Below are 15,173 nucleotides of genomic sequence, written 5' to 3' on the forward strand. Positions count from 1 at the left end.
TTGGATAACAACAATTATATTTACTATAAAAAACCCCTTGCCAAATAGTTTTAGCTGAATGAAAACCAGTTTATTAAAATATAACATAGTCTTTAAAGCCAACAGCCCTATAGGGGGGGGGTAACAAACAGAGAATGGATGGAGACAAAGTTCTGAGCATAAACTAGATAAGCCAGTCAAAAACCCTAGGAACTGATAATTAACTTTCCCCTAGATTTAGAGTTTTGCGGCCAAAGGGGTGCGTTAGCTACGCGTGTTTTTTACCCCCCGCACCTTTTAAATAACGCTGGTATTGAGAGTTCTCTGAAAAGCTGCGTTAGGCTCCAAAAAGGGAGCGTACAGGCATATTTACCGCCACTTCAACTCTCAATACCAGCGTTGCTTACGGTAGCGGCTAGCTGGAAAAACGTGCTTGTGCACGATTCCCCCATAGGAAACAATGGGGCCGTTTGGGCTGAAAAAAAAACTAACACCTGCAAAAAAACAGCGTTCAGCTCCTAACGCAGACTCATTGTTTCCTATGGGGAAACAGTTTCTAAGTCTGCACCTAACACTCTAACATGAACCCCGAGTCTAAACACCCCTAACCTTACACTTATTAACCCCTAATCTGCCGCCCCCGCTATCGCTGACCCCTGCATTTTATTATTAACCCCTAATCTGCCGCTCCGGACACTGCCGCAACCTACATTATACCTATGTACCCCTAATCTGCTGCCCACAACATCGCCGACCCCTATATTATATTTATTAACCCCTAATCTGCCGCCCCAACGTCGCCGCTACCTTACCTACACTTATTAACCCCTAATCTGCCGAACGGACCTCGCCGCCACTATAATAAATGTATTAACCCCTAAACCGCCTCACTCCCGCCTCGCAAACCCTATAATAAATAGTATTAACCCCTAATCTGCCCTCCCTAACATCTGCGACATCTAACTTCAAGTATTAACCCCTAATCTGCCGACCGGACCTCGCCGCTACTCTAATAAATGTATTAACCCCTAAAGCTAAGTCTAACCCTAACCCTAACACCCCCCAAGTTAAATATAATTTTATTCTAACGAAATTATTTCTTATTAAAAAAATTAATCCTATTTATAGCTAAATACTTACCTGTAAAATAAACCCTAATATAGCTACAATATAAATAATAATTACATTGTAGCTATATTAGGATTTATATTTATTTTACAGGCAACTTTGTATTTATTTTAACTAGGTACAATAGCTATTAAATAGTTATTTACTATTTAATAGCTACCTAGTTAAAATAATTACAAAATTACCTGTAAAATAAATCCTAACCTAAGTTACAATTAAACCTAACACTACACTATCAATAAATTAATTAACTAAACTACCTACAATTAAATCAACTAAACTAAATTACAAAAAAAAAAGATTACAAGAATTTTAAACTAATTACACCTACTCTAAGCCCCCTAAAAAAATAACAAAGTCCCCCAAAATAAAAAAATGCCCTACCCTATTCTAAAACAAAAAGTTAACAGCTCTATTACCTTACCAGCCCTTAAAAGGGCTTTTTTTTGCGGGGCATGCCCCAAAGAAATCAGCTCTTTTGCCTGCAAAAAAAACATACAATACCCCCCCAACATTACAACCCACCACCCACATACCCCTAATCTAACCCACCCAAACCCCCCTTAAAAATCCTAACACTAAGCCCCTAAAGAGCTTCCTACCTTGTCTTCACCCAGCCGGGTACCATCCGATCCGTCCAGAAGAGGGTCCGAAGTCTTCATCCTATCCGGCCAGAAGAGGTCCTCCAGAGGGTCAGAAGTTTTCATCCAGGCGGCATCTTCTATCTTCTTCCATCCGGAGCGGGTCCATCTTGAAGCAGCCGGCGTGGATCCATCCTCTTCTTCCGCCGTCCTAACACCGAATGAAGGTTCCTTTAAATGACGTCATCCAAGATGGTGTCCCTCGAATTCCGATTGGCTGATAGGATTCTATCAGCCAATCGGAATTAAGGTAGGAAAAATCTGATTGGCTGATTGAACTTGAATCTGATTGGCTGATTCAATCGGATTGGCTGATCCAATCAGCCAATCAGATTGAGCTCGCATTCTATTGGCTGTTCCGATCAGCCAATAGAATGCAAGCTCAATCTGATTGGCTGATTGGATCAGCCAATCCGATTGAACTTGAATCTGATTGGCTGATTCAATCAGCCAATCAGATTTTTCCTATCTTAATTCCGATTGGCTGATAGAATCCTATCAGCCAATCGGAATTCGAGGGACGCCATCTTGGATGACGTCATTTAAAGGAACCTTCATTCGGTGTTAGGACGGCGGAAGAAGAGGATGGATCCGCGCTGGCTGCTTCAAGATGGACCCGCTCCGCTCCGGATGGAAGAAGATAGAAGATGCCGCCTGGATGAAAACTTCGGACCCTCTGGAGGACCTCTTCTGGCCGGATAGGATAAAGACTTTGGACCCTCTTCTGGACGGATCGGATGGTACCCGGCTGGGTGAAGACAAGGTAGGAAGATCTTCAGGGGCTTAGTGTTAGGTTTTTTTAAGGGGGGTTTGGGTGGGTTAGATTAGGGGTATGTGGGTTGTAATGTTTGGGGGGGGTATTGTATGTTTTTTTTACAGGCAAAAGAGCTGATTTCTTTGGGGCATGCCCAACAAAAAGCCCTTTTAAGGGCTGGTAAGGTAATAGAGCTGTTAACTTTTTATTTTAGAATAGGTTAGGGCATATTTTTTATTTTGGGGGGCTTTGTTATTTTTTTAGGGGGCTTAGAGTAGGTGTAATTAGTTTAAAATTCTTGTAATCTTTTTTTTTTTGTAATTTAGTGTTTTTTTTGTAATTTAGTTTAGTTGATTTAATTGTAGGTAGTTTAGTTAATTAATTTATTGATAGTGTAGTGTTAGGTTTAATTGTAACTTAGGTTAGGATTTATTTTACAGGTAATTTTGTAATTATTTTAACTAGGTAGCTATTAAATAGTAAATAACTATTTAATAGCTATTGTACCTAGTTAAAATAAATACAAAGTTGCCTGTAAAATAAATATAAATCCTGAAATAGCTACAATGTAATTATTATTTATATTGTAGCTATATTAGGGTTTATTTTACAGGTAAGTATTTAGCTTTAAATATGATTAATTTTTTTAATAAGAAATAATTTATTTCGTAGATAAAAATTATATTTAACTTAGGGGGGTGTTAGGGTTAGACTTAGCTTTAGGGGTTAATACATTTATTAGAGTAGCGGCGAGGTCCGGTCGGCAGATTAGGGGTTAATACTTGTAAATAAGGTGTCGCCGATGTTAGGGAGGGCAGATTAGGGGTTAATACTATTTATTATAGGGTTTGCGAGGCGGGTGTGAGGCGGTTTAGGGGTTAATACATTTATTATAGTGGCGGCGAGGTCCGGTCGGCAGATTAGGGGTTAATAAGTGTAGGTAAGGTAGCGGCGACGTTGGGGGGGCAGATTAGGGGTTAATAAATATTATGTAGGTGTCGGCGATGTTAGGGGCAGCAGATTAGGGGTACATAGGGATAATGTAGGTGGCGGCGGTGTGCGGTCGGCAGATTAGGGGTTAAAAAAAATTATTAGAGTGGCGGCGATGTGGGGGGGGCCTCGGTTTAGGGGTACATAGGTAGTTTATGGGTGTTAGTGTACTTTAGAGCACAGTAGTTAAGAGCTTTATAAACCGGCGTTAGCCCATAAAGCTCTTAACTCCTGACTTTTTTCTGTGGCTGGAGTCTTGTCGGTAGAGGCTCTACCGCTCACTTCAGCCAAGACTCTAAATACCAGCGTTAGGAAGATCCCATTGAAAAGATAGGATACGCAATTGGCGTAAAGGGATCTGCGGTATGGAAAAGTTGCGGCTGGAAAGTGAGCGTTAGACCCTTTCCTGACTGACTCTAAATACCAGCGGGCGGTAAAAAGCAGCGTTAGGACCCCTTAACGCTGCTTTTGACGGCTGACGCAGAACTCTAAATCTAGGCGATAGACTTGTTAAGTAATCCCTGCTGTGTCAAATATACAAGCACTGAACCATGGACTTCAAAAAAATAAATAAAAACATTCTTTTTATTCTCTCCGTTCTCCAGAAATCTAATGAAAATTATAGGAACAACTGTATTTAGATTTCAAGTAAAATATACTTCTAGGATAAAAACATAAAAATAAATATATTTTAATGGATATGAGACTGTCTATTTATGTGATATTAAATATAAACACATGAATATATATGGAAAATGAATTAAAATTTTTGTAATAGATTAAAAGGCAATTGAAATAAACCCATTGTTAAAAGACAGCAGAGAAATTAATACATGTGTGTATATATATATATTGAAGAAGTGGGGGAGAACCAAGCCAGTTTGTCTGACAGAAATGAGTCCTTTCTGCTGACCAGTTCAGAGCTGAATAAATATAATTGTATTGTATAGCCTTAAAATATATGATTAAAATATATATATATTTATTTACCCCACATATACCTTGACAATGTATATATATATATATATATATATATATATATATACACATTGTCAAGGTATATGTGGGGTAAATAAATATATATATATTTTTTTTTTTTTTTTTAATTATTCTTTTTATTGAGGTTAGTTTTACATTACAGTACAACTGTGATACATCGAAATATGCATGAACACAACACATTATGCACATAAAAAGGAAAACACATAAGGTCTATTCTGTTTCATCACAGGATAATCCAATCAAATAAGAAATGAACATAACCTCTTTTTTTTTTTTTTGTCTCAATATAGAACAAAATAAAGTGTAGAAATACAGGCATATGAAAATAGACTAAAGAGCAGTCTAAATTGTTGAAAATAATGCAAATATTAATATCCATCTTAAAACTGAACAATCTGTCAAGTAAGACCAACCAGAAAGTAGTTAGAGAGAAAAAGAAAGGAGAGAGGGAAAGAAGAGAAGAAAAAAAAAAAAAAAAAAGGGGAAAGAAGAGGGGGTGGTGGGGAGGTGAGTGGGTAAGGGAGGGGGGAAGGGGAAGGAGTTAGTCGGTGTATGGGGCCTACAGCTACTGTTCTCGTTAGCCATCCTGTGGTAGAATTAGTTCAGGAGCTTCCACTTTGCTCAGATTTCTGAATGCAAAAAAACTTTGTTACGTTGGGTAAAGATTGGACCCTCCATTGTCTCCAAGTAGGACATGGTTTTGACCACTTCTCCCCATGAAGGTGGAGCTTGCTGTCTCCAGAGTCTCGCTATAGCTAGTTTGGCTGAGATAAGTATATAAACGGAGAGTAAGGCCTCTGTGGGCGTGGCTGTGTTTAGGTTTAAATGTAATAAGGCTGTTTGCGGAGAGTTGTGTAAGTGGGGGATTAGATTTCTACATTTGTGTGATATATCTTGCCAGAAGGTAGTCAACTTCGGACATTCCCACCAAATATGGGCCGGCGATCCCACCATCCCACATTGCCTCCAGCATAGTGGGGAGTTAGTCTGGGAAATTTTATATAACCTGAGCGGGGTGAGATGCCACTGTGTGCAAATTTTAAGATATAACTCTAGTAGAGTAACACAGTGAAGTGCTTGTTTGGTTAGGGTCACTGCTCGGGCCCACTCGTCCTGTTCCGTACGAAAGTGAAAAGCCTTTTCCCAGGCCAAGGTGTAAGCTGACCTATAGAATAGGGGAGAGTTCATCAGATCTTTGTAGGAGACCGATAGCGATCTGGGAATCCTAACGCTGTTGGTCCATCTTTTTTCCCACATGGTGGGTGGTCTGGGGGGTTGGCTTAAAAATCCCCAGGATTTTAATAGACTTCTGAGCCTCCAGAACTCAAATAGTAGAAGTTGGGGGGGATTGTAATTATTGGTAAATTGTGCGGACGTAATGAATTGGCCGTTGGAAAACAGGTCCGCTATACGGTGGATTCCATGTTCCTGCCAGAGATGGGGGTGGGAGTCTCTAAGGGCCGCTAGCAGGCCTGTTAGAGAGTGTATAGGAGAGGGGTGTGGGGCTATTTGAGGTAGTGAGCGCAGTCTATCCCATATTCGAAGGGCGTGTGAGATTATTGTATTATGGATTTTGAAGAGCGACCTGACATGCTTGGGTAGCCAAATAAGGTCTTGCAAGGTAAGAGGGCTAGGGAGCATTGCTTGTTCTAGCGCTTGCCATTTATTTTTGCTGTCAGTGGTCTTCCATGCTAGGACTTGAGAAAGTCTTGAAGCTTCATGGTAATATGTTATGTTGGGGGCGCCCGCGCCCCCGCACAAGAACGGTTGCTGAAGTATTCTGGTAGCAACCCTAGGATGCTTATTTTTCCAAATATACTTATTGCAGATCTGTTGAAATTTGCTAATCAGACATTTAGGGACAGGGATGGGGAGTGAACGGAACAGGTATGTGAGCTTGGGGAGCAGGAGCATCTTAAAAGCAGCAATACGTCCCAGCCAGGAGATGCATGGGACACTCCACTTGTCAGTACAAGATTGGAACTGTTGGAGAAGGGGGTTAAAATTGGACTCTATAATGGTGGTGATGCTCGAGGAGAGATAAACCCCCAGATGTTTGATCCTCTGCCGTGACCAATTAAAAGGGTGCCGTTGTTGAAGTTCTGTAAAATCAGGATCTGACACGTTAATGGAGTATGCCTCCGTCTTATTGATGTTAAGCTTGTAATAGCTAATCTGTCCAAACCAATCTAGTAACCTGAAAAGGGCAGGGAGGGAATGGAGAGGGTCGCTAAGAAATATGGTTAGGTCGTCCGCGAATAAAGCGGTTTTTTGCAAGGTGTTCTCTAGTTCTACTCCCTTGACATCAGGACTGCCTCTGATCGCCTCCGCCAATGGCTCCATGATTAGAGCGAAGAGTAGCGGTGAGAGGGGGCAACCTTGGCGCGTCCCGTTGGTGATCGGAAAGGTCGGGGAACGGAATCCTAGACCTCTAACCGAGGCCGAGGGGGCTGAGTACAAAGCTCTAACACTAGAGCAAAATCCCGGGGGGAAGCCAAATTTATTAAGGACCTCAAATAGGTAAGTCCAAATGACCCTATCGAAAGCCTTTTCGGCGTCTAATGCTAGGGTCGTACAAGAAAGATTACGCTGCTTGGCTTCGAAGTATATGTTGAGGATCCGACGAGTGTTGTCTGGTCCTTCCCGACCCGGGGTAAAGCCAACTTGATCACCGTCCAATAGTGACGGAAGAACTTTATTTAGTCTAGAAGACAAAAGTTTTGCCATCAGCTTTACATCAACATTGATTAATGAGATGGGGCGGAAGTGTTCACATACGTTAGGGGTTTTTCCCGGTTTCGGGATGGTCACTATGGTCGCCTCTAAAAACTCAGTTGGTAGGGTGCCTGACTGTCTAGCTAGAGAGCATATTCTGGTCAGAAGTGGGGAGATCTGGAGTCTGAACGTTTTATAGAACAGAGCTCCAAAACCATCTGGTCCTGGGGCTTTGTGGGATTTTAGGGAGTTGATGGCCTGTAGTACTTCTTTAATGCTGAATGGGGCATCAAGCTGGTCCCTTTGGGCTTCTGTCAAGGTCGGCAGAGAGATAGTGCCTAGGAAGTCCTGAATATGTTGTGATGTCGGGACGCGTTGGGTAGGGGAGCTCGCTAGGTTATATAATGCAGAATAAAATATATATATATTTTAATCATATATTTTAAGGCTATACAATACAATTATATTTATTCAGCTCTGAACTGGTCAGCAGAAAGGACTCATTTCTGTCAGACAAACTGGCTTGGTTCTCCCCCACTTCTTCAATTACACAGGAAACTAATAAAAATTACTTTAAAAGAGAAATTCCTAGCTAAAGTGAGAACCATAGAACATTTGTTTTAATTAAAATGTAGCCACAGTTTCAGAAACCATATGTGTGATTGCTTGGGAATGTGAGATAAAATCTATTTACCCCTCCCAATGTACCTAAGAATCTAGCTCAGGTGACAAGTCGTGTGAGATTTTCAGCATTTGCACTCAGGTACAGGGGACCCCATGTGGTGAGTAAGAGACAAAAAGCCTGGAAGCTGAGTACTGAAAGGGCAGTGAAGACATTAAGATAACACAGAGAAAACACATGACTTACATGTTTCCAGCAACTGTACTTAGATTTTAAATAAAAATAAATACATTTTTGCAAAGGGAACAATACTAGTTTCATATGTGTTTGGAATAATTCAAATAACCCAGATAGGTATATATATGGGACTGAGACATTTTATATTAAATGAATGATTGCAATGTTGAGTAATGACTACATCAAATACATATGAATGCTTGGATCATTTCTAATAATTATTTCTATTTTTATTGCAGACAACCATTGGTCATGGGCATCAACCTATGCACTTAGAAATAGGTGCACTAAATACCTCAGCCTCTGTGTTTTTAAGAACATGAATAGATATTTGTGAAACTAAAAAAAATAAAAAAATAATAAATGACACTTCTTACTTTATTTCAGATGGAATGCCTGCGTGAGATGAAATAAGTCATATCATATGAATGTACAATAAATGTTTATAAAGTTTTAAATACATCTCTTAAAATATAGTGAGATGAAGATATGGAAGTTACTTTGATGTGATATGACTATGAAATATAAACTTTCTGTTAGGCTAAATGAAATATAAATTATTTTAATATAATGTTAGATGTATTTGATGTTTCATATAAAAATGATCAGAAAATTCATTAAGATATAACTTATCCAAAACAAATATTGTGAATAGTTGTTGCAGTAAATTATGATAAAATGAATAACCATTTCATAGAAATACTGATTTAAGTTTGTTCAAATGTTTAGAAATGGTATTGCTGCATATATTGCTGTGTCTGTTTATAATGCTGCCACCCAGTGTTGCCATACGAGAACTACAACCAAAAGGCTTTTTGGTTGTTAAAAATAAGATATTCCAATTATCCAATGACAAGGGACAAGGCTCCGTGGGCATTTCCAATACTCACCAATGACTGATAAATAATCAAAAAAGGGGAGGGGTGAAATCAGATGATTTAAACCCCAGCATAGAGACTGATCAGAAGGTTGTTGGCTAAATCCTGAAGGAATAACTACGGTGGTTATTATTAAAGCACACAACTACTGTTGGACTCCATATGCAATACCCCAATTTTGAATTTCTGAGGTGAAATTGGATCTGTTAAGAAACATTGGAAACTGGATTGCTGTTTATTTGGTGATGTATACAAGGGTTTTTGTAAGATAAGTTATATGCATAGCCATTACAGTTAATAGATTTAAAGAGCAAATTGTACTTTTAAACTGTGTGTCATTGTTTTAGATAGCTCTTAGCCTGCCTATTTGTATGCAAGCATTTGTAGCAGAGTTAAAGAAATAGTTTGGATTTTAAGTTAGCATTTCATAGCCTATGTATTGTTAAACTAATCCCAATCTTAAATTGTTTATGTATGCAAATATATCATAATAATTCAGAGAAATAAATTGTATTTCAAATTGGTAGTCACAGCCTATATATTGTTTAAATCTGTATCTGATTGACTAAGTAACTCATCTGTGCAAGTTCTGATACTGTAAATTAATATTGTATTAGGATAAATTACAGTTAAATAGCAGAATATATATATTACCCTATTGATTATAAGAACTGTTGCTTGGATGTTAAAGGCTATTTATAAATAAGGTTGGTTTTAAAGGTAAGCGTGTATGAACTTTGCATAGCATATTTAAATAGTTTTCAAGCGCATATAATATTTCATATTCCTTTTATTACAAATATATTTCAAAAATGTTCATGGATATTAGCTAAATAAAAGAGTTCAGGTATTTATATTAATTTTATTGTTGTCTTAGTAGAAGTATATTGATTGTGGGTTCAGTCTAAAGGAAGATTGTTAAATATATTCCCTGCCGTATACTCACACATTGTTTGGAGAATACTGCTAAGATTTTCATAAATATACTGACAACATATATTCAGACAACATATATTAATTAAATAATTGCTGCAGTGAATAGATATATGAAAAATAGATTAAAAACTGTAATAACCCCATTGTTTAATTATATGTAACATAATTTTTCTATTTTTCAGATGGAGTGCCTGCATGGGATATCTGAATCATGTCATATGATTATATACTAGACGTTTGTGAAAGTTTAGACACAGCTCTGAAAATATACCAGATGTATAAATGCTATTAATCTTGAATAGTTAGCAGTATAAATGGCTTTAATATAATATAATGGTATTTGGTATAGAAATGATCAGAAAATTCATAAGATACTACCCTATCTAAAAGTAATATAAGTGATTGATGCAAAAAGTTATGGTCTGATTAAATAATCATTTTATACAAATAATTAAGTTGTTAAAAATGTTTAGAGATGGTTAAATGTGAATTTGTTTGTGTTGCAACGCTGCCACCGAAGGGCCAAAACCCGGTATAGCAATTAACTGTTTAAAGGATGCGTTTCCATAACAACATTATATACTGAACCAATGGGATGATCAGCTTCGTAAGGGCCAATAACAAAGCAGGTTCCGAAGGGCCACCCATATTCCACACCAATGATTAAAAGAATATAAGTCGTATGCAGGATAGGGGAAGGGACTGGCTGCAGATTTTTCTGGGAAAAAACTGACTGAAAATTGTGCGTGGGATACAGTCAAGCTATAAGAAAAATAGGCCATACTTTCTCTTACCAATTGCAATTACACTTACTTTTTATATGAGGTGGGACAAGTTTTGAAGCCGAATATCATCTTGGCAATGTATTAAGAGATTGCTATAGCAAATAAATTTAAAGAACACTCAGTATTTTAACTGTGTTCATAATCTTGTATAAGGCTAAGTTTGTATCTTGCATGCTAAATAATTCATCTGTGCAAAATATAGAATATATATATATCTTAGAATTGATTTTAATTATAAGCGATTAAAAATTTGTGCCAGTCATTTAAGTAACTGTTCACATTAAGAATACATTGTGTATTTTTAGTATCTTAATTAGAATTGTATTAGAATCAATTGGAGCTAAATAGCTGAGTATATATATATATATATATATATATATATATATATATATATATATATATATATATATATATATATACAGGGAGTGCAGAATTATTAGGCAAGTTGTATTTTTGAGGATTAATTTTATTATTGAACAACAACCATGTTCTCAATGAAGCCAAAAAACTCATTAATATCAAAGCTGAATATTTTTGGAAGTAGTTTTTAGTTTGTTTTTAGTTTTAGCTATTTTAGGGGGATATCTGTGTGTGCAGGTGACTATTACTGTGCATAATTATTAGGCAACTTAACAAAAAACAAATATATACCCATTTCAATTATTTATTTTTACCAGTGAAACCAATATAACATCTCAACATTCACAAATATACATTTCTGACATTCAAAAACAAAACAAATCAGTGACCAATATAGCCACCTTTCTTTGCAAGGACACTCAAAAGCCTGCCATCCATGGATTCTGTCAGTGTTTTGATCTGTTCACCATCAACATTGCGTGCAGCAGCAACCACAGCCTCCCAGACACTGTTCAGAGAGGTGTACTGTTTTCCCTCCTTGTAAATCTCACATTTGATGATGGACCACAGGTTCTCAATGGGGTTCAGATCAGGTGAACAAGGAGGCCATGTCATTAGATTTTCTTCTTTTATACCCTTTCTTGCCAGCCACGCTGTGGAGTACTTGGACGCGTGTGATGGAGCATTGTCCTGCATGAAAATCATGTTTTTCTTGAAGGATGCAGACTTCTTCCTGTACCACTGCTTGAAGAAGGTGTCTTCCAGAAACTGGCAGTAGGACTGGGAGTTGAGCTTGACTCCATCCTCAACCCGAAAAGGCCCCACAAGCTCATCTTTGATGATACCAGCCCAAACCAGTACTCCACCTCCACCTTGCTGGCGTCTGAGTCGGACTGGAGCTCTCTGCCCTTTACCAATCCAGCCACGGGCCCATCCATCTGGCCCATCAAGACTCACTCTCATTGCATCAGTCCATAAAACCTTAGAAAAATCAGTCTTGAGATATTTCTTGGCTCACTCGTGACGTTTCAGCTTGTGTGTCTTGTTCAGTGGTGGTCGTCTTTCAGCCTTTCTTACCTTGGCCATGTCTCTGAGTATTGCACACCTTGTGCTTTTGGGCACTCCAGTGATGTTGCAGCTCTGAAATATGGCCAAACTGGTGGCAAGTGGCATCTTGTCAGCTGCACGCTTGACTTTTCTCAGTTCATGGGCAGTTATTTTGCGCCTTGGTTTTTCCACACGCTTCTTGCGACCCTGTTGACTATTTTGAATGAAACGCTTGATTGTTCGATAATCACGCTTCAGAAGCTTTGCAATTTTAAGAGTGCTGCATCCCTCTGCAAGATATCTCACTATTTTTGACTTTTCTGAGCCTGTCAAGTCCTTCTTTTGACCCATTTTGCCAAAGGAAAGGAAGTTGCTTAATAATTATGCACACCTGATATAGGGTGTTGATGTCATTAGACCACACCCCTTCTCATTACAGAGATGCACATCACCTAATATGCTTAATTGGTAGTAGGCTTTCGAGCCTATACAGCTTGGAGTAAGACAACATGCATAAAGAGGATGATGTGGTCAAAATACTAATTTGCCTAATAATTCTGCACTCCCTGTATATATATATATATATATATATATATATATATTTTGTCCTATTGTTTCTTAGCACTGTTAACGGTATTGCTGAATATTAGTAGCTGTTATTTTAAGTCTCACTGTGATATTTTAAATGCAACTCGATCGGGTTGAATTGTGGCGATTTAGACCGCTGCTTCATAACTGCTGTTTCTGGTGAGTCTGAAGACTCGCCAGAAACACATGCCCACAAGCTCCATTCAGAGCTTGATAAATGGGCCTCTATGTGTTCAATAACAAATAAGTGTCTAACTACACCCTCTGCTGCCTGTACCACACACACACACTCAGCTGCCTGTACCCCACCCCCCCCCCCCATCAGCTGCCTGTATCACACACACACACACACACACACCCTCAGCTGCTTGTACCACACACACACACTACAGAAGGAAGAGGTTCACCTACTGGAGCCTGGTCGTAGGTCCAGGGCGCAGAGCAGACGGCGAGATACCAGCCCAGCAGCGGTGGTTCGTAGAGTCTGCATTACTTATGGTGGCTACGCAGTAGTTATGGTGTCTACGGTGCTGATGATCCTTTGGTGAGCGCTAGGAGCATCCTTTTCTATGGTCCAACTTCCAGCCAGCCTGGAGGCAACCGTAACATTTGGCGGCAGCGGTGGGATAGCGTCCTAGCGCAAGGAGCAGCACCCCAACAGCACTGGTATCGTATGAGAGTTATTGAGGGCAACGCTAGCCACTGCGCAGCATCCCTACCTACAGCAGCATGGAGCTGACAAGACACTGGTCAGAACCCTGTGAAGAGCACCTCAACCTGATCCGTCGCTATGAGGGCGCTGATTTCATTCCAGAGGTAAAGAGGCGGCTAGTCCGATATGGTCCAGACCCTGCGCAGGAGGTAGTCAGTCGAATCATCCGAAAATTGGATACTGAGAACAAAGCGGCACGAGCCTTTGAGCGCCAACTGTGGAGTTTGGGGGTATGGACACCTGGTCTCCAGCGAGAAAGTGAGTTACAGGGAGAGGAGAGCAGCGACCTCCCTCCCCAGCGGCAGTATACCGTGCAGAGGGAAGAGACAACCGGTCTCCTTCCCCAACCAGAGATACCAGAGGCAGCAGGCCTCATAGACTGGTCCTGGGAGGACCCCCAGCAGGCAGGTGGAGATGGGACCGCAGTCTCTCTACCGGCCCTACAGGGATGCTGGGCAGGCGGCCCAGATCCCCAGCGACAGACCCAGCTACAGGGAGGGGAGAGCATCGACCTCCCTCCCCAGCCGGTGTGTCTTACAGGGAGAGGAGAGCAGCGACCTCCCTCCCCAGCAGCAGTATACCGTGCAGAGGGAAGAGACAACCGGTCTCCTTCCCCAACCCCAACCAGAGATACCCGAGACAGCAGGCCTCATAGACTGGTCCTGGGAGGACCCCCAGCAGGCAGGTGGAGATGGGACCGCAGTCTCTCTACCGGCCCTACAGGGATGCTGGGCAGGCGGCCCAGATCCCCAGCGACAGACCCAGCTACAGAGAGGGGAGAGCATCGACCTTCCTCCCCAGCCGGAGTGTGCCTTCCAGGGAGAGGAGACCACCGGTCTCTCTCCCCAGCCGCAGCATGTTCCACAGGGAGTGGAGAGCATCAACCTCCCTTCCCAACGGCCGCCGGAGTATCAGGAGGAGGAGGTAAGCCAATCTCCCCCTCCCCAGCTAACTCCTAACTTGGGCCCAGGGATAACAGTGGAGATGTTAACCCCCACGTTCCCTTTGCCACCGGGCAGGACTATGCCCCAATTCCCCCAGCAGAAGAGCTGGTATCAGGACAGAGCGCTGCTGGCCTCTGCCCTACAGACCCCCTTGTTACAGGACTGGCCTGCAAACCCCTCACCCCAGCAGAAGCGCTGGCACCAGGGCAGAGTGCCGCTGGCCTCTGCCCCCCAAGTACCACCAGCTATTTGCCCAGCTGCGCCAGGAAGGCCGAGGATGCTACACTTTCATCCTACAACCTGGAACCTACAGGCCAGTACTACTTATTGTGGGGGGGCTACTTTGCTGCTAATGTTTATTTGTGGGTGGGTTGCGAGACTAACTTAGGCACTGACCGACAGAAGGTCAGGTGCCTGGTTAGTCTCCCTCCAAAAGGGGAGATATGTTACAAACTGCTATTTGTAACTGGCCCTTTAAATGGAAAATTGCCCTGCTTCCCTGGATTGTGGAGAAGCCTATTTGCCAGCCTCCTTCCTCATGACTATGGCCCCTGGAAGATTGTGCCCCTGAAAAGGTATTAACTTTTATTGGGTGTGTATGGCCCTTTAAGAACCGTCTGGGGACATATTGTGACTTTGGAGAACAATGCCCCTATAAGACTATGTCCCCAGACCTGTAAAATAACTTGTCCCTGGCTTTATCCCACTTGGTTCAGTAAATAGGGCTTACTGAAAAAAGTACCACACAGGCAGAGTGTTCCACAGAAAGGGAGCACTGTTACAAAAGCATTAGTTTTCATTGTGTGCCATTAAGTGCTATGTGACAGAAAGAGTTAACCTTGTTCAGCTTCAAGA

The sequence above is a fragment of the Bombina bombina genome, chromosome 3 (genome assembly GCF_027579735.1).
Source record: "Bombina bombina isolate aBomBom1 chromosome 3, aBomBom1.pri, whole genome shotgun sequence".
NCBI classification, from domain to species: domain Eukaryota; kingdom Metazoa; phylum Chordata; class Amphibia; order Anura; family Bombinatoridae; genus Bombina; species Bombina bombina.